The 25,806-nt window shown below is 43.5% G+C and overlaps 2 pseudogenes; both read left to right on the plus strand.

Moving 5' to 3' along the window:
* LOC102896790 overlaps positions 1-14,673 on the plus strand; it is a 42,570-nt pseudogene extending 27,897 nt beyond the window's left edge.
* A 10,759-nt stretch (positions 14,674-25,432) lies between these two features.
* Positions 25,433-25,552, plus strand: LOC112480588 (annotated as a pseudogene).
* The last annotated feature ends 254 nt before the right edge of the window (positions 25,553-25,806 follow it).

Below are 25,806 nucleotides of genomic sequence, written 5' to 3' on the forward strand. Positions count from 1 at the left end.
GCCTCAGTAAGGTTTAAAAATATCCATGACATCTGTTGATTCTTCTACTTTTAAGAGTGAATCTTTATCTTTGTCTTTTTTGCAGAAGATTATGCTGCAAAGCAGAGAGAAGGAAATGTTGCAGCAGCTACATTTAAAAAGTCTTCATCCCTCCCAACGCTCATAGCTCAATTTGCTGGTCAGTCTGGCCTAATACGGAATCATAGCTCCCTCAGACCCTTGTGGAAATGCAGACTATAAATAAACACAAGGTATGCCTACATGTGAGTACTTGGTACATACGTCAATAATTTCACAGTTTTGAAATGTGGGTGTTTGGTACTTACTAATTTATATATATATATATCCCAGAAATTATGGCCACCACTTGAAACACACAAAGCCACGTCTGCACCTAGCATTTTCATCTGGGGAAGTCTTACTGGAAAGCTTACTATGACTTCTGGCCTCAGTTAAGTCATATATAAAATGGGGATATTAACAGAACCAAGCCCACAAAAATTGTTATGAGAATTAAGAGAGAAAAATGTAGAAAATATTTAGATATATCAATAAGGACCGTATAAATGTTCTCTATATTATTGCTATTGTTGTTACTAGAGCCCACGTGATTGAATAACAACGCCCATCACCTGCTGTAGCTGTGTCAAAGTCCTTGCAGCTTTCCTTTGTATGTTTCTTACTTCCGCCTGGAACACCTTCTCTTCCCATTCTGCACCTATTCTCTCCTTGTCTAAAATAAAATGAAGGGGCCACCATCTCGCTAATCTCCCAAAAGACTAACCCAATCCCAAATCGATGTCCTATTTCGGCATCACAGCCCAAGACCATCCTGTCAGAGCAGCTTTCGTGCTGGATCATTCCTGCCCATTGACAGGTCTGTCTCCTCCTCTAGATTGGGAGTGTCCTCGGGTACGAAGCGGATATGATTGGATATTTAATTTGGAACAAATATGTATGATGAGCAAGAATTAAAAGAATGGTTGTCACTTGTATTTTTTCTAATTTCTTAAAAGGGATTGGGAGGGTGCATTCATCTGCTTCTGCATCAGAAAGGCAAGCACCAGACCTGCTATGCCAGAAAGAAAGTTTGTTATCATTTCAACACCATTTCTACTCTCTCCTAAGTTCTTCGCTGTTCATAAGGGCTGGAAGCCTGAAAGCTACATTTTTCAGAACCCTCTGACACTGGGGTTATGCTTTAGATTCTGCCAGCAGAGGCTGGAAATGGGGTAAGAGGCAGAAGCCATATTATTGCTTCTCTATGTTGTCTGAGTAAACACATGGACTTCAGCAGATTTAGAGACTTTACAAAAATCTCCAGGCTTTCTCCTACAAATCACTTACCTCGATGCTGCAAGCAATTATGATTACTGGTGGCAATTTCTTGTAGCTTCTAGATTACTAGACACCTAGCAATAAAACTTTCAGCAGTTTTTCCTAATCTTTGCTCCTCTAATCCTTCAAATACTCTTATATGCCATCGATTCCCTTTATTAAACCACTTTATACTTGAAATACTTAGCGTAGTCTCTGTTTGCAAAATGGACAGACTAGAGTTGTCTTCTCAGCCCTGAGGGTTTTCCCTGGAACTGGTTGTCTTCCTCCTCTCAGCCTCAGTTTCCTCTTTTATCAGATGAGGGATTGGACTTAGCTGAATCTAAGGCCCCTTCCAGCTCTAGCATGCTGTGAATTGATTTTTAAAAGAATTCTCACTAGAAAAGTATCTTCAGACCTCTCTCATTCCTCATCCCACAAGGCCAAAGGAGTTGCACTTATCTGGCAATAGCAGGTTCCACCCTGAGAAACAATCTTTACCGGGTGAAATTACATTGAGAACCATGAAAGAGAGATGAACGTCAGGTACACGAGTTCAGCCAGATTCCATTTCCCCTAGAAATTGACTTAATGTCCAAAAACGTTTCAGTGAATGGCTACATGTCTATTGCTTTCTTCCCAGTGAAAGCAAATAACTTTCTCTGGACTTGTTCTTAACCTACTCCAGAAAGATTTGCGCAGGCCCTAGCGGAATGTTCGAGTAACTTGGAAAACTATGCATCGTGAATATTTCTTATTTTACTGCTGGCAGAATGCAGTGTACAGTGCCTTCCTTGAATTAGGTTGGAGTTCTGCTGCATTAGTCTGCTCAAGCTGCTATAACAAATATCATATGTCTCATTTCAGCTGTAAGCCAGAACCCCATGAAATACAACATGGGGGGATTTATGAAATATAAGATGAAGAAATCTGGGACTTTGGATAATTTAATAAATCTCACTGAGCCTCGATTTCCTTGATAACAGCTACCTTACACTGCTTTTATGAAGGTTAAATGCAGTTGCGCATGGAAGCAATTCATTAGTAACTTGGAGGGACAGCCTGCTGTCGAGGAAGGGCTTTGGCTTTGAAGATAAACAGATCTGGTTTTTATCCCAGCTGCCACGCTGACTGGCAGTGTTACCTCAGTGGAGCCACTTAACATCTCTGTGGTGGTGTTTATTTTTTTTTACCTAAAATGGGAATATTAGTGCTTCACAGCGCTAATGTCAGGATTAAGTGAAATACCTATGACAGTGCCTGGTCCCTAGAGGTGCACAGAAAATGCTTACTTGTGCCGACAAAGGCAAGCCACGTGGGTTTGCTGGCAACCATCTTGGAAGGGAGCACAGGGATTTCCTGTTAGAGACTCAGGAGGCCCAGGTGGCTCATCTTGGCTTCCCACCTCAGTGCAAATATCCACCAGCATCCCAGCTGCCCCCCTTTGCTGGCAATGTTCTGCTTCATCAGGAAAACGAAAACAAAGCAGAATTGGCCTCTTTGCCTCCATCAATCCATCGCCCTGTGGCATCCCCAGGACCAGCGCGGTGACTCATATGTCAGCACCAGTGATGGGATAAAACCCAGCAGTAATAAAAATGTGACTAGTTCTCACACCTGCAGCCAGGGTTGTTTAGAAACAAAACTCCTACGTGTTTTCCTGAGGTAAAGGCACTGCTCTGGTCTCATGTACGTGGCAAACACAAAAGCACTCACTCAGAGGAAGACATGAATGCTCTGAGACGTCCGGATTTCCTCATGTGCCCACAAAGGTCTCCTCAACCTTGAAACCACCTGAATGCCATATCACCACGCCAGGTTGTGCAAGGGGCCCACTTGTTGTCCTTCGTGCTTCCTGCCCTTGTTGTGCCCTCCCCAACAGAAACCCTCCTGCTCGAGAAACCAGCATCCAGTTACTGACCAAATGTTGAGCGGGTAGTATTGCTTTTCTCTATGACACTCCATCATCAATATTGTCCTCGCAGTACAGCTCAGGATACAGGAGCCTGAAGAGGTGCAGCCACATACCAGGGTTCGCAGACTGGAAGGAGGGTTGCAAGTCCCACATTCTTAGAAGCATTATGCTAAATCCCCGGCCACGATATTTGACCCAGAAGAGCAAGACGCACAGGACAGAAGCAGGAGAGTGGAGCGAAACCATGGGGATAAACCGACACGTGGAACCATGTGACACTGGAGAGACATAAGAATCTCCGTTTAACTTCCCAGTCCATGTGGCCCAATGGTACATTATTTCTCACTTTGACATCCATGAATTTGCCTATGTCAGCTTTCTCTTATCCCCCCCTTGACTTAGGCTGGCTCCAAAGGCTTTTGATTGGCACCAACACGGCTAGAAACCAAATCTGAATCGCAGGGAAGCACAGAAGTCATAGGAAACTCAAAAATGCATATCGTGCTCTGGGCATCATGAGGCATTTGGTTTGGCTGAACTTGAAGCAGATTTTATAGCACTCAATTCAATATATATTCATTGTCTGCCCACTGTGGACTAGATACTTAACTGCTTACTAAACAGACTATAAGTCTATACAAGAACATGGATGCCCTCTTGTAAAAGTTATTATTTATTAGTTAATTGTCCCATTTGCACCTCTTGTCTCAACAGTAACAGCTGAGACACCACTGCTGTCCACATCTATGCAAGATCCCTCAATCTCGGTTACCCACCCAGGCCTGCTGCCTCAGGCAGTACGCATGCCAAGGTCTATTACAGAAATGCTTTCTGCGTATTTTTGGAATCATGGGACTATATGAATTCTCACAGGTGGAGCAGACCTTAGAGGACATTCATCTTTCTAATGTGCAGATACGGAAGTTGAAGTCAAGTCAGGTAGAGTTACCTGCCTAAGGACCACTGTTTATGGCTGACCAGCTACATAATGGGCCTAAGACTTAAATGGAATGGACTTTTAATGGTGGGAATTCAGGAACAATAGCAGGGAACTTCTGAAAGCTGTTTAACTAATGTTACAAAATGAAAATTTTACACTGTTCTTGGTACTTATGGAAATCCTAACTTTCTGCTCTGTCCCATGAGGACATGACCATAGATTAATTGTTCTATGATCCTCCAAGCCTAAGCTCATTTACAGGAAAAAGTCACGAACTCTGCTGTCTTCCAGTCTGGAAGGGGATGGGTTGAATGTCAAATCTCAGTTTTCTAGTTTCAAGAGTTTTGAAATTCATCACTTCCACATACTATAAATGTCCTCTCTGTAGCATCCCTGATAGGTGGACATCCAATTTCTGCTCGAATACCTCTAAAAACAAAGAGTTTACTACTTCATGAGTCACCTTATATACCCATTAGAGAGCACAGATGGCTAGAAATGGTTTCCAGGTATAAGCTGCAATTTGCCTCTCCGAAAATCACAGAGAAGACTTGCTTCTTCCTCCAGGTAGATAATATTTCTTCATCTCTCTGAAGACCTTTCACCTAACTCCAAATCCTTTCCCTTTCATCTTTTCAACCTACATACCACTCCCTGCCCAGCTCCTCTGTGAGAACATACCTACTCTTCTCAGCTTCCTTTTCAACTCATTTAATTTTCCCCAGGAAAACAGACATCAGAAAAATTAGCTTTAGATCACCAATTAGCATCCCCAGGGCTGCAAAAACAGCACAGTTTATCATTTTCTCTTCTCAAAGTAAATTAGTAACATTTACTCTTCTAAACATTACATCCTTTACCTGAATCGTTTTAATTAATTGGCTAGATCTGCAATCGTGGTTGTTAAAGAAACCTGTGTTTGCCTGGGCCTTGCACAGGAGGTGAGGACAGTCTGAAGGGGCTTCTCTGAGATCTGGGATATCAGAAGACAAGAGAGAGATTTCCATGAGGTCATTGTGCCTCATGGAAGAAGGGTAGAGAGAAGGGTGTGGTCAGAATGACTGATGTCATAAGCGAGAATAAGAATGTGCGATAACTAAAAACAATAGGGGGAGAATGACTTGGTGGACATAGGAAAATGATTGGTGACCAGAGATGGTCAAGAAAGCAGAGGAGGTCACCATATTTGTGCTTATCTGGTATTTCATCCATTTTTATCCGGTGATTCCCTCTGGAGTCACCCCACTTAAGTGGCCAGGTAACCAAGGCTGACCAGACCATAGCACAGAAATAGGCTCCATTAGCCAAACTAAGATCGACTTTCCTAAGATTTAATTTAGGACCATTGCAAAAATAAAAAATAAAAAATTAAAATTAAAAATAAGCACTCCACTTTTCCTTAGGATTAATGCACTGTAATGATCATATAGTCATAGAACTAATTTCAGTAGCTCATATTTCTTGCCATATCAAGAGTCACCTGGAGAATGAAGCCAACACATGGATGAAAACTAAACAAAAATGCAATGGGAAATCCATTCTAATTCCATGTGAGCTCCTGGGTTCAACCATTCCTGAACCCTAGACATTCCAGATACAGGAAGCTATTAATTCTCATTTTACCTAAGCCCAGTTGCAAGCAAGAGTCTTGACTAATGCATAGATTAAGTTCAAGGTCTCACAATACTGACAGGTTCAAGGAGAAGTCCACAAACAACTGGAATGCATCTGGTGTATAACTTGGGACATACAATCCAGGCAGGGATGTTCCCTGTTCCCTGAAGGCACCACACTGGGGCTGGAAAGCTATTCATTTAGTGGCTTCTGCATTTGAGGCACGTGCTTGTACTGGGAGTGCAACTATAGGAAGCTAAGGGACAGGTGCCCTAAGAGAGCTCCCAATCTAGTTGGAGATGTAATAAGCCATCACAATGCAACTGTGAAAATAAGAAGATATCAGAGTGCCAAGGGAATACGGAGCAAGAGTATCAGTTTTTTTATGGCTGTGTATCAAATTATATCAAATTCAGTGTCTTAAAACAACACAGGTGGAGGAGGGTCAAGACGGCTGGCTAGATAAAAGCAGGATTCACCTTTTCTCAGGACCTCATTAAAATTAAGACCAAATAATAAGATAATCAAGGTGGAGAACCACCTGTAGTCCAGCTAATCATGATACATACAACTAAGGATATATAGAAAAGGCCACTTCAAAACTGGTGGGAGGGGAAGAGCCATGATGTGGTTTGGTCGTGCACCTGCGCATGGCAGTTGAGCACCAGGAGGGAGAGCATGGCTGCGGAGGTCCCCCTGAAGAAATGAGGGGCCCTAGCCCTACCCAGGGGCTCCCCAACACAGGGTTCCAGTCCCAGGAAGAAGAGTTCCCACAAAATCTGACTGGAAAAATCAGTGGGGATTCTGGCTGTCAAGGTGAGACAGAAGGAACCTGAAAACCCAGACATTTCTCTTAAAAGGCCTGCTCACAGACTTGCTCATTCACAGACACTCACCCTGGCCTCCAGTGGAGGGTCAGCAGCTCAGGAGGCACAAGAGTCATACAAGGAAAGACTAAGTTGTGGGGCACTGAAGCAAGAGCTGAGGGACAGCTGCTATCATTCGTTTGTCAGGACCCCTCCTGGCTAGTCCGCAGGTGGGCACCATCTTGCCTGTGTTGAGCCCTCCCCAACATGGCTGATTCTGAAGCTACACTGGCTGGTGAGATTGGTCTGCCCACCCCGCGTCTCCCTTAACCCTGCCCTACCCAACCCACAAATTGCCCACAGTGGCTCATTGCCAGGCAGCCAGCCCTACCCTGCCCCTTTTCAGGGCCACATATTCATCATGGGGAACAGCCCTCAGCTCGTGTGACCCACACATTTTAGGAAAGAAATTTGGTGGGCCACTGGTGCCAGCACAAGCTGCAGTATCTCTTGGGTGGATTGCAGGGGTCTGCGGGCCCAGAGAGGAGAGCAGCTGGCCTCACTGTGATCTGTGTCTTTTGTAGGAGCCCATGGACTCAGAACTGGCAGCAATTATGATGTTGCATCAGCCTGGTGGGATCAGCATGCTCCACCCTGTGTCTCACTGAGACCCTGAACCACCCAACCCACAAAATACCTGCAGCAAGCCCATTTTCAGGCAGCCAGCTCCATCCTTTGCTTTCCTCGGGCCACAAATTTAACAGCAACAACAGTACTCAGCTCATGTGGCCTGCACATGGCCCATGCATCCCAGGAGAAACTTTTAGTGGCAGGACACAAACCCTGCCCTAAGCTACAGTATTTCTTGAACAGATCTTGGGTATCTGCGTGCCTGAGGTGGGAAGCAGCTGGCCTTTCTGCGATCTGAGACTTTACAGGAAGCCACAGCACCAGCACTGACACAAAAACTGACACTGCACTGGCCAGGGGACATGCACTTGCTATACCATAGTGACTCCCTGAGTCTCCACCCCACCCAACTAAAGGACCACCCAAAGGCTCCTTCAGGAGTACTGGTTCTTTTGCTAAGCTGCCCCAAGCTCAGTACTGGGCATAACCGGACCTTGGCTTGAAGCATCGTCTCTCCCACTTACCTTCAAATCCAGCATAGGCAACAATCATCTACAGATCAATTTGTAGCCCCCACCAGGTACACCAAGCAATCAAAGAAGTGGCTGATCTTGGCCTACTCTGGAGCCCCTGCCAAGGGGTTACGCAACCAACACACCCAGAGGCTGGCATCAAACCACAGTAGAACACCACATGTCTAGCCCCATAAGCAGCACACTCAAAAGGTGACCTCAACAGGTACATAAGCATGCTGGGGCGAATCCCTCTCCAAGGGTCAGCCCCCATACAGCAACTCATAACCTGTGAACACGGCCAATCCCCACAGCCAGTCAGTCCGAGTCAGTTCCACTCACTGACAAGCTAACAGCAATCAAGGCTTAGCTACAAGAGGAGAACACACAACACACACAAGGAACACACCTAGAGCCCCCAACGCAGATGATCAGGGAGACTGTGCCTCTGGGCCACACAGGACAGCTACTAAATAAGGCCACCTAGCCCAGGCTGGGAGATATAACAAATCTTCCTAATACATAGAACTGAACTCTAAGAGGCAACGAAAATGAGAAAACAAAGAAACATGCTGCAAAGTGAAGCAAAAGGAGAAAACTCCAGAAAAAAACTAAGTGAAATGGAGACAAGCAACCAACCAGAGACAGAGTTCAAAACACTAATTACAAGGATGCTCAATGAACTTAGGGAGAGAATAGATGATCTCAGTGAAAACTTCAACAGAGAGAGTGTAAGCATAAAAAAGGACACAACCCCCCCACCGCACACACACAAAAAAATACAGTCAGAAATTAAGACTATAATAATTGAAATGAAGAATATACTAGAAGGAATCAAGGGTAGATTAGATGAAGCAGAAGAGCAAATCCATGAGTTGGAAGATAAAGTAGCAGAAAACACCCAATTAGAATAGCAACCAATGATGAACTATCTGAAAAAGAAATTAAGAAAACAATTCCATTTATAATTGCATCCGAAACCATAAAATAACTAGAAATCAAATTAACCAAGGAGGTAAAAGACCTGTTCTCTGAAAATTAAGTCACTGAAAAAGGAAATTGAAGAAGATGCAAATAAATGGAAGCATGTACCATGCTCATGAGTAGGAAGAATCAACATTGTTAAAATGGCCATACTACCCAAAGCAATCTAGAGATTCAATGCAATCTCTATCAAAATACCAATGGCACTTCTCAGAGAACTGGAATAATCCAAAAATGTATATGGAACTACAAAAGATCTCGAATAGTCACAGTAATCTTAAGAAAGAAGAATGAAATAGAAGGTATCGCACTAACTGATATCTACGTATTCCACAAGGTTTTAGTGTTCAAAATGATGTGGTACTGGCATAAAAGTAGACACAGAGATCAATGGGACAGAATGGAGAGCCCAGAAATAAACCCATGCTTATGTGGTCATTTCATCCATGACAAAGGAGGCAAGAACACACAATGGGGTAAAGGAGGTCTCTTCAACAAATGGGGTTGGGACGACATGCAAAAAAAAAAAAAGAAAGAAAGGAACTGGACCACCTTCTTACACCATACACAAGAATAAACTCAAAATGGATCAAAGACTTAAATGTAAGACCCAAAATCATAAAACTTCTAGAAGAAAACATAGACAGTAAACTCTCTGACATTGCTATTAGTAATTTTTTTTTTCTGATATATCTCCTCAGGCAAGGGAAACAAAAGAAAAAAATAAACAAATGGGATTACATCAAACTAAAAAGTTTTTGCACAGCAAAGGAAACCATTAACAAAATGAAAAGAAAACCTACTGAATGAGAGAAGATATTCGCTTATGAGACATTTGATAAGGGGTTCATAGCCAAAATTCATCAAGAACTCATACGACTCAACAACAAAAAACAAGCAATCCAATTTTAAAATGGGCAGAAGACTTGAATAGATATTTTGCCAAAGAGGAAATACAGATGGCCAACGAACATATGAAAAGATCACTAATCATCAGAGAAATGCGAATTTAAACTGCAATGAGCTATTGCCTCACTCCCGTCAGCATGGCCATCATCAATAAATTAAACAACAAGTGTTGGCGAGGATGTGGAGAAAAGGGAACCCTCATATGCTGTGGGTGGGATTGCAAATTGGTACAGGTGCTATAGAAAACAGTTTAGAGGTTCCTCAAAAAATTAAGAATAGAACTGCCTTTTGACCTAGCAATTGCACTTCTGGATATTTATCCAAAGAAAACCGAAACGCTAATTTGTAAAGATCTATGCCCCCTCTATATTTACAGCAGCACTATTTACAATAGCCAAGATATGGAAGCAACCTAAATGTCCATCAACAGACAATTGGATAAAGAAGTTATAGCTCATTTATACAATGGAGTATTACTCAGCCATAAAATAAATAAAATCTTATCATTTGCAACGACATGATGGACCTAGAGGGTATTATGCCAAGTGAAATAAGTTATACAGAAAAAGATAAATACCATATGATTTCACTTATATGTGGAATCTAAGGGAAAAAAGGAGCAAACTAAATGAAAACAGACTCATAGATACAGAGGACAGTCTAGTGATTGCCAGAGGGGAGAGTTTGGGGGTTGGGTAGAAAGATGAAGGAATGAAGAAGTACAAATTTGTAGTTACAAACAGTCACAGGGACACAGAGTACAACATAGGGAATATAGTCCATTGTGTTGAAATGGCTGCGTGTAGAGCCAGATAGGTGTAGAGTAATGGGGGGATCACTTCATAAACTATGTAAGCGTCTAACCAATGTACTATATGCATGAAACTATTATAAAATACAAATTTAAAACAAATAAACAAAAAAAACCACAGGTATAATCTCACAGTTCCATCAGAAGTCCAGGAGGCTCGGCTCAGGCTCTCACAAGGTCAAAATCAAGGTGTCAGCCAAGCAAGGTTCTTATCTGGAGTCTCGGGGGGAAGAATGTGCTTTCAAGCTCATTCAGGCTGGCAGTAGAATTTAGCTGTGTGTGATGTTGTGACTGGGGGCCCTCTTTCTTTGCTAGCTGTCATGGGGGGCTCTGTGCTCTGAGAAGCCATTCCCATTCTTTCTCATGTGGTTCTCTATATCTTCAAACTAGAAATGGTATTTCGAGTCTTTGAATCTCTCTAACTTCTCCTTTGCCTCCCTCTTCCGCCACCAGCAAAAGAACGTTTCCTTTTAACAGCACGTGTGATTAGATTAGGTCGCCCAGAAGAATCTCCCCTTTTTAATATCAACTCACAAGGGATTTTAATTATATCTATAGTAACCCTTCGCAGCAATACCTAGTTAGTGTTTGGTTAAATAATCGAGAATGGAATCTTGGGCGCATCTTTTTTGTTGTTGTTTGTTTTGTTTTTGTTTGGAATCTTGGGAGCACCTTTTTTGTTGTTGTTTGTTTTGTTTTTGTTTTCAAACTCATTCAGGTTGGCAGCAGAATTCAGTAGCATCTTGAGAATTCTACTTAGCACGACAAGGCACCTAAGTCACACTGTCAGTCATGGAAGACTGCCTGGAGGAAGTGGCAAAGGTCAAGGGAGATCTAGACACATAAGAGAACAGAAAAAAAAAATTAAGCTGGCCAGGGTGAAAACTCAGCAGCAAAAGAGCAGTGCAAGACGAGGACAGAGGGGACGAGAGGACTCCATGATAAAGGGACTTAGGAAGCCCTGTTCCACCTCCCAAATCTCAATCAAGCGTATGTGGTTGGATGAACCTCTGTTCGCTGCAGGTAGGTCTGAAATTGAAGGTTTTAGCTTTGCAGCCGCTGTAGGAGAGGGGAGGTGTCCTAGGTGGAGACTGGCCAGAGACTGCAGAGAAAATGCCTCAGAACCCAGCACACGCTAGGCACTTAATAAAATGTTAGCCTTCCTCTTCCCTTTACCTTTTTGGGTTCTCTTTTCTCTTGAATCTTAATTAACACATTCATTCTCTCAAAACACACTGATTCAGCACCTTTTCTGCCTGGAGTGGTTAGGCAGGAAAGAGACCGAGATAAGTAAATTAGCGTTGATGCAGGAGTCTGAGGAGTCTGGAGGACAGGCTGATGAGGAATGAAAAGACCTAAATCACAGGTGCTGGGGTAGTATCAGAATGGAGGTCGTGGGGTTCTGGAAGCACGCCTTCCCCATCTGAAACCCAGTTTGTGGTGTGGATAGAAAATCTAAAATAGTCAAACTCAGGGAAGCAGAAAGTAGAATGGTGGCTGGTGGTTGTCAGGGGCCGGAAACCGGGGGGAGCGGGAAGATGGCAGCTGAAGGGTACAAAGCTGCAGCTATGCAAGACAGATGGGTTCTGGATATCTACTTACCGCAACAGCACGCAGAGCTCTCGTACTATATTGTGTACTTAAAGTTTGCTAAGAGGATAGCTCTTGAGTGTTTCTACCATAATAATAACAATGATAATCATAAAAGGAGTGGAAAGAAACTTAGGAAGGTGATGGATGTTGATGGAGGTGATGGTTTCCTGGGCATATACTTATTCCCAAGCCCATCACATTATATGTATTAAATATGTACAGCTTTTCACATGTCAATCATATCTCAATAAAGTTTTTTTTTTTTTTAATTAAAACTCAACTCTGCTCTTTGATCCTTGGTCCAGTTATTAAACCCCTCCAGATCTGAGTCATTTTTTAATCAAATCTTTATTCTATTTCTTAATCCTGTCTACTTCAAAACAATAAGGTGATAGTCTTAAACTAAATGGCTTAGATCAAATCCCATAAACCACATAGTCAGAGGGACTTTTAGCTATAAAATCAATCAAGGTAGAATTTAACCAGGACATCACCAAACTTTCTGACCTAGATGACCTAGAAGTGGTTCGATTATCATTCTGCACCCAGTTTGGTCTTGGAATAGGCCCGCCTACCTTGTCACACAGGGTCAGGTTGTGAGGGGCCATGAGCGTTCTAGTAACTACTCCCTTCAGAGCTGAACTGCGATCACAGTTCCTCCGACAACTAACACCCCACCATGCTCATCACTTCTGCTTCTAACTCTTCCACAACAGGATGCAGACACATTGGCATCTTCCACGTCACAAGAACAGCAGGGGGCATGTTCCCACACGCTGTTTCGTAAAAACAAAAAAACAGGTCTTTTGATTCCATTTCAGAATGGAATAATCTGTGTGCTGCAGCTCACAGGTCAAGGGTCTTCTTGGTAGCACACAGCTTATGCAGAGCTGCAGACAGAGGTACGTGTATTTATGTAAACAGAGGCTCACTCACAGGCGAAGATCGTATCTTATTCCTCCTGGAATCCCCAGAGCCTTTCACGGCGCCCAGCAGGTGCTCAGAGCATGTGTGCTCTGATGGTCTCTGGCACACCTCTCCTCTAAAGACTGCTTTAATGACTTCCTTAAGGCAGAGACAGGAAGGAATGGGTTTCATTTATATAGTCTCAAAAGATGACTGTGTCTGTTATTTATGCTTCCTGCGGCATAACGTTATAGCCATTTATCATGTGGGCCAGTTCAGTTACTATGCAGTGGCTCAGGTAGGGTGAGTTATTTGGTTCACTGTATATTTTAATCCTTGAGATTTATGGGGTGCACTCATCAATGCACAGTGGAAGGAGGGAGGCCTATTAAACTGTTCTGAGGCTGATTATAGGGGGGAAGGGGACAGAGTGAGTGACACCTAGGCTGTGTCCATAGCCTTATGGTCACTAGGATGGACCCGGGCTGTGTCCGTAGCCTTATGGTCACTAGGATGGACTCAGAGTAAGTGCCACGCCTGGTTGTATGGGACTAAAGGACAGGCGAGTGGGTTTTACTACTTTTGAAAACAATCCTTATCTAGAGAGCAAAGCGGATGCACAAACTTTGCACCAGACAGAACAGAGTTCAATGCCCAGCTCTGCTGGACGACCTCAGGCAAGGCACTGCCCCAGTCTTAACCCTAATTGTTTCATCAGTGAAATGGAGATAATAAGCCCTTTTTATAGAACGTGTCATAATGACAATTAAGTGAGATGACCTATTTAAAGCATTTAGGTTGTTTGTTCATTTTTTTTTCAATACAGATTTGTTCATCACCTCCAATATGCCTGCTGGGTAGCTAAAAGGTCACATTTCCTTCAGTTACTATATTGGTCAACTCAGGCTGTGAAAATAAAATACCATAAACTGGTATTTTGGTTCACACAACAGAAATCTATTTCTCAGTTCTGGAGGCTGGAAGACCAAAATCAAGGTGCCAGATGATTTGCTTCCTGCTCAGGGCTCTTTCCCCGGCTTACAGACGGCCACCTTCTCATTGTGTCTTCACATGATGGAATGAGATCTCTGGCGTCTCTTCTTATAAGGGCACCGGTCCTACCAGATTAGGGTCTCGCCCTTATGACATCATTACACCTTAATTGCCTTTTAAAGACCCCATCTCCAGATGCAGTCACATTGAGGGTTAGGGCTTCAACTGGGGGGACACAGTTCAGTTTGCAGCATATTCTTCAGGGAAGTTAGAAGGAACCAGCCGACAGGCTGGGCAGGCAGCGCCCTTTCCTGTCCACTTGGCAAACACCCACTCAGCCTCTAACGACCAGCTCCAGTGTCATCTGCTCTGTGAAGACTCCTCTTACCTCTCACCTCAAAATTAAGTGTCCCCTCCTCTGAGGCCCCATTGGACTTCTTTTACATATTAACTGAATGATATTTTATACGGCATTACATAACTATTTGTTGACTTATTTGTCTCCTTTATTAAAGCATAAGCTTCTTGAGGGCCAGGACTTTATTTCATTCATCTCTGTGTTAACCAGGCTTATAACGGCTTCAATAAATAGTGGACAGATGGACGGACGCATATATGGACTCACGGATGCAGAGATGGATGAAGGGATGCTGTCCCAACAGAAAGACCAACGACATATACAGGAGATTCTGAGACTTGAGATTCACAAGCAGGTCACTGGCATCAGGGAACCCTATCAGTAGGGAATCTTAAATTGGGTTTTAAGGCAAAGTCCCAATGTCTGAGGGTAAGGCTGGCAAGAGATTGTCAGGCCATAGCCCTAGGAGAAGACAGAGGCATAAGGTCGTTCACCAGGGAAGGAAAGAAGCAAAAGCAAAGGATGACTTCAGGAACGAGGCGGAAGGCTTGAGTGTGGGGGAGCCCATGCCAGTACCAGCCAGGCGTCAGGGAGCCTCGAAGCTGAATCATGAAGGCGGGAGGCCTGGGGCTGGTGAGATGCGTATAAGGGAATATCTGTTGATCCTATTTAAGCCTCACCAACAACTTTGTAGATTTGGCAGAACAAGGACTACTATTCACCACATTTTTCCGAAAAGGAAACTGTGACTCAGAGAAATCTAATGTTTTGCTTAATGTTACACAAAGGAGACAGGATTTAAATCCTAGGTCTCTGTATCAGCATTCTGGGGTTTCCAGAACAATGCACCGCAGGCTGAGTGACGTCAACAACGAAAATTTATTATCTCACAATTCAGGAGACTGGAAGTCTAAGAGTAAGGTGTGGGCAGGGTTGGTTTCTCCCGAGGACTCACACCTTGGCATGAAGATGGCCACATCTCTGTGAGTCTTCAAATGGCCTTCTCTCTGTAGAGCTGTCTTAATTTCCTCTTTTTATAAGGGCACCAGTCAGATCGAGTTAGGATCCACCCTAAAGACGTCATTTTAATTTAATCACCTCTTTAGAGACCCTATCTCCAAATACAGTCATATCCCAAGACACTGGGGGTTAAGGCTTCACCATACAGATGTTAGGGCGATATAATTCAGCCTACAATAGTCTTTGAGGTTCTAGTCCTCTGCTGCTTTCTGTCTCTCTCAAGCGTCTCACAGAGCAGCACAGTTACTTCTGTGCAAATAACATTAAATAGCACAAGCCTTCCCAGGAGGATCAGCATCTCAGAGGTCTGCATTCCTAAAATCCTGCTGGCACAGTCCAGCTTCAAGGAGACATGGCAGAAAACTCTGGGCCATCAGCACAAGACTCCTGACTGCACTGGAGAAATTCTTACATCACCAGCGCAGGAAGAGCCCTCTTCTGAAGCAATGACCCCTCCATTGTGTGACAAGTGACTTGAACCCGAAAAACAGACATTCTGCAGTGAAATCAAAAGGGACTTATTTTAGTGCCTCCCCAGTAGGGGTTGCTCTCTGCTTCTCTGACAGGCGACCTTTAAGCAAACACGGTGCAGTCATATTGAGGGGGCTCCCTCCCGGCTATTCCCCTTCTCCCTAGGTGCCAGCTCACACCCAGTCATGGTTCAGCAATAAAGAAACATCCCATTATAAATGTGACCCCGGCTTGGCAAGCAATTTTTCAGTTTGATTACGTTTTCAATTAAGTTTTATTCTGGACAGTATTTGGAAGTGATACCTGCAGTCCCTGTAAATGAGAAACGATATTGCTTTGACGGATTCAGATATTTCCTATGCGAACAAACAAACAAAAAAAAGCATTTAAGTTCTGAATGTCATAATCATTATGCCTTTGGGCAAATACACTTCATAGTTCTTCCCATACCTTCCCAGCACTCTCATTTCTAATATACACACTGACACGTGCACTGTTTTCATGAACTTAAATTTCTATTTCTGATTGTGGCAAACAATTCTTTTGCTGTCTTGAAAAATTGGTCCAAGTCCTTAGACTGAGAAAAGGACCACAGCAGAACAGTCCATCTCAAAGACAATATCTGGGCTTTTACTAGAAGAAAAAAGAGCTGTTCTTCAACTTTCCTTTTGCCCCGCCCCCCCATCCCTCTGAAAGCCAAAAAGAGAATTGCTTCTCAAACGATGATAATATCTATAATTCGATGAGCATTTACTATGTGCCAACGTTGTACTAAATTCTTCACAAGCACTTGCACATTTAATCTTCCCAACAATCCTGTGACAGTGGTGCTATTATTAGGCTCATTTTCAAGTAAGAAAACTGAGACTTAGCAACTTTCCCAAGGGAACAGAGATGGTGATAACACTGTGGTAGGCAGAGTTAAATCTCTCCAAAGATATCTACTTCTTAATCCTTGGAACTGGTGAATATGCTATTTACAGGGCAAAAAGAGACTTTGCAGATGTGAGTAAGCTAAGAATCGTAAAATAGGAAGATCATTCTGGCTTTTCTGGGTGGGCCCAATATAATCAAAGGGATCCACTTGCTTTCTCTCATTTGATCTTCCTTTAAAGAGGGACAAGGGAGGCAGAAGAATCAGGGAAGGAGATGTGACCACAGACACAGTGAGCAGAGGAATGTCATTGCTGGCTTCAAAGATGGAGGAAGGGGCCGCAAGTCAAGGAATGTAGGCAGCCTGTGGAAACTGGAAAAGTGAAGGGCATAGATTCTCCCCCAAGAAACACAGCCCTGTCGACATCTCGATGTTAGCTCCATGAGGCTCATTTTGTACTTCTGACCTCTAGAACTGAAAGATAAATGTATGTTGTTTCAAGCCACTGAGATTGTAGTAATTTGTTACAGAAACAATAAGAAACTAGTAAAGTGCCTGCCCAGCTCTCTCCTCTCACGTCTGAAAGTGAGCAAAGAAGAACAACCTTCCAGAATTATTTAAGGATGATGGTCATGAAAGCTTTCCACTTTATCTAGATGATAATTAATGGTTAGGGTATTAGAGATGATCATATACTACCATTCCTATCATTTCTACCTCCCACAGACTTCCTAAAGACACACACACACACACACACACACACACACACACACAATTTTCTCTTCTTCAGATATGAGCCCCCAGATTTTGTAAAAGGAGAACCCTGGGCTAGACTCGTATGGGTCCTTTCAAGATGTGATGCTTGATACTATTTATGCTTTTGCAACCAGCACATTTTCCCAGCCCCACTTTCTCCTAATCTCCTGCTATTTATCATCAAAAATAAACAGTATGTTAAAATGCAATGAAAAACTTCAAAATGAGATTTTTCAAAATATAATGTTCTACCAGAGACCTTGTCAATAATAATACTGCCTTATTGAACTGGTAGAATGGTTCATCATCCCCTTCCAAAAGCCAATCAGAGCATGAAAGAGCAGTGGAGTCTTTTGAAACCATACTTTGGACTGTTCTGAAGTTCCGATCTAATTTGCCTCTCCAACTGAGAGAAGACATCTTCACGTGGTCTCTGGGGTGGATGGAGGGCTTGCCTAGAACCCTGTGCTCAGTATCACCCTCTGGAGGATGGAATGCTTCTGTTCGCACAGAGGTCCAGACCAGGATCTGCCTCACGGTAAAAATTCACAAGATTTTTGCCTTCCCATTCTTCTTCATCAGAACCCTCAGTCACACATGATCCAGATTCATTCTGCATTCCATCCTGAGCACATTGCGAGTCCAAGCTGGCAGCCGGGCAGAGCAGTGCTGCTCAAAGATGGTCCACATGTTAGGGACGGGGACCGAGAGTAAATATTTTAGAAACATATGAAGCAAGTTGATAAGTCACAATATCCTAGTGTGTCATCATTTCCCAGTAATTTTTTTTTTATTGTAAAATACAAAAGTGTTGGTCCGCAGAAGATAGGAACTTAAAAAACAAACAAACGCAGAAAGCCTAGTCCTACACTACACGTAGTTTGAAAAGCTCTGGGTAGAGAATACCCTTACATAAGTGTAATATGATGCAACGACTGCTACCATGTGCAGTTCACTCATTCGATGTGTACGTGTTGGTCATTACAGTGCAGGGCATGTTGGGTCACAGGAGCACAGGCTCTGGAGTCAGACTGCATGGGTTCAGTCCTGGCTCTGACATTTACCCACTAGGTGACCTTGGGCGAGTTTCTTAACTGTTCTTGGGTTCAGTTTCCATATCTATAAAATGTGTATACTAACGGGACTTATCTCATATAGTAGTTGTAAAGGTGGATTAGATAAAGTATATAAACTTGACTTGGCACGTGATAGGCACTCAATGATTTGTGGTAAGAAGATGGAGAGAAGCATTCTGCCAGATAGATGCTAGTTTGGTGATTGAATAAATTGTAGCCTCTACCCTCGGGAGGCAGAAATTCAAGCAAATAAATGCTATTAGTGGGGAGAGGATCGGGGGAGCAGTAAGTGGGTGCATGGGAATGGAGATGGAGTTGTTATTCCTTTTAGCTCCAACTGACAGATGAGAAAACAAAAGTTTAGAGAATCCAGTGACTCGCCCAAGGACCCAGAGGTTTCACAGGAGCCAGGTTTGCGAGACTCCAAACCCCATGTCCACCCTCACTCAGCCCACCCAGGCATTTATTCCACCAGCCACCTGTTTGCAGTAAGTAGATGGAGATGTAGTGATCTGGTCCACAGCTCCCTCTCAACTCAGAGATATAAATATCTGAGAGGGGAAAAGGACGGTGACGTGTTTTCGGCCATGACGGTGTGTGAGCACGAGCACATGTGGTCTGTGCTGCCTCGCGTTTGAACATAAGCGACGATCGCTAGGACATCCTGGCAAGGAGAACAGCACCCGGGCGCACACATTCCAGCATCCGCTCCACGGAGGAGATGCTGGGAGCACGGGGAGACGTGCTTAAGAACAGACGCGCCAATGGGATGGAAAGTCCGATGTCCCCAGAAGAAGCCGAAAGTGGTAGGGACTCGGAGAAGGGCGTGAAGGAGACAACATAATGCGGCCCTCGGTCCGCGGTGCGGAACAAAGGACAGAAGTTCTTGGCTGCATGTCATGGGGGAGAGATCGTGTTTGTAAATCTGAACCTTAAAAAAACAAACAACATGATGTAACAGAAGAAGGCAGCCTCGCCGCTGAGAAAAGCTGAACGAGGCTCAATTTTTTGCTCTCCCATTTATTACTTGTGTGATCTTTAAAAATCACTTTATCTCTCTGTGGCTCAATTCCCTTATCTGCAAAAGGCGGACAATAAAGGGACCGACCTGGCAAAGAAGTCTGGCATGGAGATTAAATGAAACCGTGCGTGACAGGGCTCGGCTTGGCGCCTGGCTCACAGTAAGTCCTCAGTAGATGGCAGTTGAAGGGAGCGAGTCTGCAGTGGCGATGATAAAAAATAAGACGGAGCGGGGCGGGGGTTGGGGGGCGAGGTGGATGAAAAAGGAAAGGGGGCCATAAAGTTCTGCAGACCGCATGAGATTCCGTATTACACTAGCACATGCCTGGCACATAAAAGCATCTCAACACCTGTTAGTCACCTTTTCCTTCCTTCTGAGACCGAGATCTGAGACTGAGATCCCCAGAGCAGAGCAGAAACAAATTTGTCAAATGGTTCTTCGACCTCGGAAGTTCTGAGGCGCAGGCAACGGCGCCACCTACTGCACAGTGGGGGCACTTCTGCTCCTCCTGGGGCTGCTCCTGAGCGAGTCTTGCCTCCTTCACACGTGCTGCCTGATTTATCCCCTCTTCATCCATCAGGCCCAAGAGCAGGGCTGGGGTTGTGGATGGGAAGATGCCACGCAAACTGTCACCTCCAAAATGCTCTGCCATTTCCCTTTCTGACCACCTGTCCTCTCTCCCTGAAACGTAAGTGAAGCTGATACACGTTCCACAAATTCAGTCATCTCAACAGAATCTCAGTCTCTGGGTAAATGTCTGCAAGGGGAGGGTTAGGGGAAGGACAGATGCCAGATCCAATAGATGCTTGAGCTACGCCTCCAGTTCTGTCTCCCTGTTAACTCAGCCACGGTCAAGCTAACCACAAACACTAGCAGGCCTTTAGGGGTGGCTGGACTGCTCTCTTTCCCAGGAAATGACCCCCTCACTCCCTTTCCTTATCTTACACTCTTGAAATTCTAGTCATCTCTCCAGCCCTCACTGGCTTCCCTTTGCCTTGGAGACATGCTTCAATGTCTAATATGGCCCAGGAGGCTCTAGTGGAACTTTGTACTTGACGCTTCCTCCCCTGCCCCCTTTCCTCACTCACCGGTCCATTCACTCTCGCTCATGTTGAAGGCTTCGTTGTAGATGTCATATCTGAAAATTTTTTCCTGGCCCAGACCCCTGACAGGTTGAGCACCCCCATTCTACTTCCACGATCACCATGTTTTAAAATCGTTTCCTCTTATTCCTCTTTTATTAGACTACGGGCATGAGCCGTGTGCAGCAGTCTCCGATCGTTCATTCATCTATGCAACCCAGAGCATGAAGGCCCTTCGATTAATATTTGTTGAAAAGGAAGAAGAATTAATCACTTAATTAAGTCATCAGTACATCAGTGAGTCAAATGGCTATTCTAATGAAGTCCCGGGCATTTGCCAGCACATGACTTTTGGCCAGTCTCTTGCCTTAGTTTTCTCAGCTGTGAAACTGAGGTAGTGATATCTACTACCAGAGATCATTATGATCACAATATCAGGTAATTCTGAAAGCCTATCGGAGGGGCATCTAGACTGCTCTGGAATTAGGTAAGCCTTCTCAGAGGACATGAAAAGTAAATATATAAATGACAAATAATGAATGGATGTAGAGCAAGAAAACGGAATAGGACAAGGGGCATGGTGACTGGCACTCTGGGGAGGGTTGTCGCATCATGTCGAAAGTGGTCTCGATTGTAAGGTAGTGAGGATGAAATAATGGAATTAATTAGAGAAAAAAGCATCACAGGCAGAGGGCATTAAAATGCAAAAGTAATAAGCCAGCTCAGGTGACGGTACCCACTGGGATCCTTGTCTTTTTACGTGTTATCTCCTGCATTCGCTCTCCCAGGAGAAGATACAAGAAGCTCCTGCCCAATGCACAAGCCGCATCTGAGAACTTTTGTTCTCAGACTCTGATGTCTTCCTGTGTGGCTGGCTGGGCTGAAAATCAAGAAGATTCCCATAGGTCCCCTTTGCCTTTTCTCACCTCACCTAGGAGTAGTAAAAAAAAGGGGGTGGGGGGGACGATGATTGAGTTTTGAAGATTCAGTTGGGTGCAGAAAAAGAAAAGATGAGATTTATAAAAAGATAATCTATTATTATGAGATAGATTATCATTGTCAGACAAAGCCACAGCCATGGGAATGAGGAGGGTGCGTTTGAGAAGCAGTGACTCAGAGAGATGTATAAAAAACATCCATAGCTGTAGTCCAGGGTGCACTGAAGGTGGGAAAGAAACCTCAATGTTGAGTGAACAGAAACTGTATAAAATGGGCACTGTTACCTTTCCTCCAAGGTTTAGTAGAAAGACCATGAGTTTGGGAAGCCGATAAGTTTGTTTTCACATCCTGAGACCATTAAAAACGAGATCTGCGATGTTGGGCAGATGAGTCAACCTCTGTGAGCCTCGAATTCCCATGTACGAACAAGAGAAACAATACTTAAGTTGCAATATTCTGAGGAATACATGAGATGGTGCAGAGTAAACACTCAACATACGTTCATTCCTTTCAGACTCTTGCTGGGTCTGCTCATCTAACTTACCCAAATGAAAATCTGAACAGGGTCCCAGGAGACCATGCTATGTGGAACCGATCCTAAAGTCAGTTGACACGAAAGGAGTTCTTCAAGCTCAGGGTTGTTTAAAAAAACAGCTAGGACCAGATCTCTGTGTAGGGTTTATATAGAGATATCAGTGTAACCTTGAGCATGAATACACTGAATATGCAGAAAAAATTGCAATCATGTACAGGAGTCACTGCCATGTGAGCATGGAATGCATCGCCTGCTGGTTCCTCCTCACAAGTGCATAGACCTACGCACTTAGCCAGGGGTAGTGGGGCACGGTCTGTTCCAGCTCCACGTCCATTTCTGCTGCTGCTGCCCTGCTGTGTGACCCATGTCCAGTCAGCACTGATGTCAACCGCCTCAGATGCTTCTCTGAAATTTACAAGCTTTTTTGCAATTGGAGAAGTAAATGGCATTCTCTTCTTCTTCCTTAAACTGTAATGTTTTAAGATGGATCTGCCTTTTGACTCAGCAATTGCATTTCTGGGATAAATATCCAAAGAAAACCCAAACACTAATTCATAAAGATCTATGCCGCCCCCCCTCCCATGTTCACAGCAGCACTATTTACAATAGCCAAGATATGGAGGTAACCTAAATGCCCATCAACGGGCAATTGGATAAAGAAGTTATGGTTCATATATACAATGGAATATTACTCAACCATAAAAAAAATGAAATTCTACTATTTGCAACGACATGCATGGACCTAGAGGTGATCATGCTGAGTGAAATAAGGTATACAGAAAAAGATATTTACCACATGATTTCACTTATATGTGGAACTTAAAGAACAAAAAGAACAAACTAATCAAAAACAGACCCACAAATATAGGGAACAATCTGGTAACGGCCAGAGGGAAGAGGAGTTGGGGAGGTTGGGGGGCTGGAAGAAAGGGGTGAAAGGTTAAAGAAGTACAAGTTAGTAGTTGATAGATGGTCACGGGGATGGGGAGCACGGCATAGGGAATGCGGTCAGCAGTGATGTAATGGCTAGGTGGAGGGCCAGAGGGATGATAGAGTAATCGGGAGATTGTTTCATAAACTATATAAATGCCTAACCAGCGTACTGCATATTTAAAATGAATAAAATAAAATGCTTTAAAAAGATCAACATAAAAACTATAATGTTGAAGTGAAATAGCTTGCTTTTCATTAACTTTATTACTGTATTTAATTTATTCCTTGTTATCCTCATATCTACTCATGTTCATTTAAACTCTCTTCCAATGGGCAACTATACTTTTCGCCTTTAAAATTTTGAAACACATCCTTTTGCATGCATGTGTTTAATTCATCGACTAAGTGATCACACCTTTGGTCATTTTTGTTCTTCTGCCTTCCCCTTGACTTCCATCACTAGGCTGTGAGCCTCTCAATGATGGGCCCAGGTTTTATTCACATTTGTCTCTTCAAAATTTAGAGCACTATTCACATAGTAATTCTCAAAAAAAAAAATGCATATGGATTCAAATTCTACAATGTTCCAGAAACCTAAAGAGTACACACATGAAATATTTGCAGTGCAATTCAGGATGACTTAATTATGCCTGCTGACACAATTTGTGAATGCATTACCCGAACTCTGCACACACTGAATATTAAAAACCAATTTGGGCTTTGAGATAGAATCTGAGGAATAACAGACTGGACGTCGGTACGGTGCGGGGGGACAAACGTTCAGGCTCCCTAGGAAGGGGAAGGGTTTGGTATTGATCCACACAGAACAGATAGTTTTTGTAGAAATTAATTTTGAATGAACTCATTTGAAAGGGTCTGGAGCGTAGTGGAGAGCCCATACCTCCTTTCTGAGTCTGAGTCTGTGGAAAGCTAGAAGTTGGTCAAAGACCAGTTCTACCACCTACTGCTTGTGACACTGGATGTTGAGCTTGGCAAGGTCTCTGTGCTCTGGATCTTACACTGCAAAGAGAAGAAGAAAGGCATTTCTGTTTCTTGGAACTGCCGTGTGACCGATACGGAGATGCCAGCTGTGCCGTAGTGAAGACATCGGGTCTCAAGATCTATCAGACCTCCTCCTGTACTCGTTAGCCAGAGAAGCGGGGGGAAATCACTCAACAGCTTACATCAGGCACCTCCCAGAACCTGGAGTTGGAGTTATTGGAAAATTGAAGTAACACATAGAACCTGAGGCAAGTTCTTGTACGGGATGGAGAGGGACTGTCACCTGGGAAGCCTGGGAGACAAAAATGTGGATTCCACTCCGGTTTCACACTCCTCTCAGGAGGCATCTGATTGGCTCAGCTTTGGTTTGTCTCTTTTCCTAAACCAATTGACCATAGCCCAGGGACAGTGGTGTGGGGAGAGACAGGTTAAGAAGTCACAGCTTGACCAATGGGGCAATCTCTGGGTGCAGATCAAATGACATAAAGCATTTCACTCACTCCCTGATACATAATAGACATTCAGTATATTATTATTGCGTGACACTGTTTTGCAAAGTGTACAAGGAGAAGCTTATTATTTTCCCATATGCCTATTATTTTGCTGACCCTGTGCTCCATTCCACAGAGAAGAGAGATGTGTAATTAATGTCCTGCCTGCAGGAATCTTACTGTCTCGATGAGAAAAATGACAATACATAGTTGAGGGCTTGATTTTCCAATACAGACCACAAGTGTCCAAAGATAGAGTGAAACGAAAAGAGAGAGGGGTTGTGGGAAATGAAAGGAAATTCCAAGAGACAAAGTTTTAGAAGAAAGATAATTTGGAAAACAAAATTGATTTTTGAAGCTGGACTAGAGAGTGATTTTCTGCTCCATTTCCTGAGCAGTCTCATCCTCATAACTAAAACAGACTTATTTATAAAGCCATTGATTGCCTTGTGTAGAGAGCTAAGAATATAAAATAGGAAGAGGTATACTCCGTTCTGACAAAGGCAGAAATAACAAGGAATGCGCACTGATCACCCCTCCTGTGCTTCCTCTGGATCTTTCTCTCTCTCTCTCTCTCTGACTCTCTGCTTTGCCAAGCAATTTTGTTTTATCCCCACAAATGAAGCAATTTGCATGATTTGTGGTTGGCTTTGTTTGTGTTTTACTGAGAATTGTCCTATACCTCCATCATCAATTATCTTGAACAAAATCATGAGGATATTTGAAAATAAATTTAAGGAAAAGGTCTACAGCCATGCCACCCTGAACACGCCCAATCCCGTCTGAGCTTTGCCAAGCAATGTTGTTTTATCCCCACAAATGAAGCAATTTGCATGATTTGTGGTTGGCTTTGTTTGTGTTTTACTGAGAATTGTCCTATACCTCCATCATCAATTATCTTGAACAAAATCATGAGGATATTTGAAAATAAATTTAAGGAAAAGGTCTACAGCCATGCCACCCTGAACACGCCCAATCCCGTCTGATCTCGGAAGCTAAGCAGGGTCGGGCCTGGTTAGTACTTGGATGAGAGACCACGTAGGAAGAACGGGAAGAAGGAAAATGTATCACACACACACACACACACACACACACACACATATCCACGATCAAACTCTAGCACTAGGAGATAAATGAACATCCCCAATAATCTAATTCAGCCTCTTTGCCTGTTTATAAAATGGTAATAGAAATATCTCTTAACATGATAAAAGGGCTGCGCTCTGATTATACCTGTGGATTTCTGTCTCTCGCCTCTACTTCGTATTCTTTCTCGTGTAGGCATTTCAACATTGCCGCATCCTGATTACCCACAGCG

This window comes from Pteropus alecto, unplaced genomic scaffold (genome assembly GCF_000325575.1).
Source record: "Pteropus alecto unplaced genomic scaffold, ASM32557v1 scaffold105, whole genome shotgun sequence".
Taxonomy (NCBI): Eukaryota; Metazoa; Chordata; class Mammalia; order Chiroptera; family Pteropodidae; genus Pteropus; species Pteropus alecto.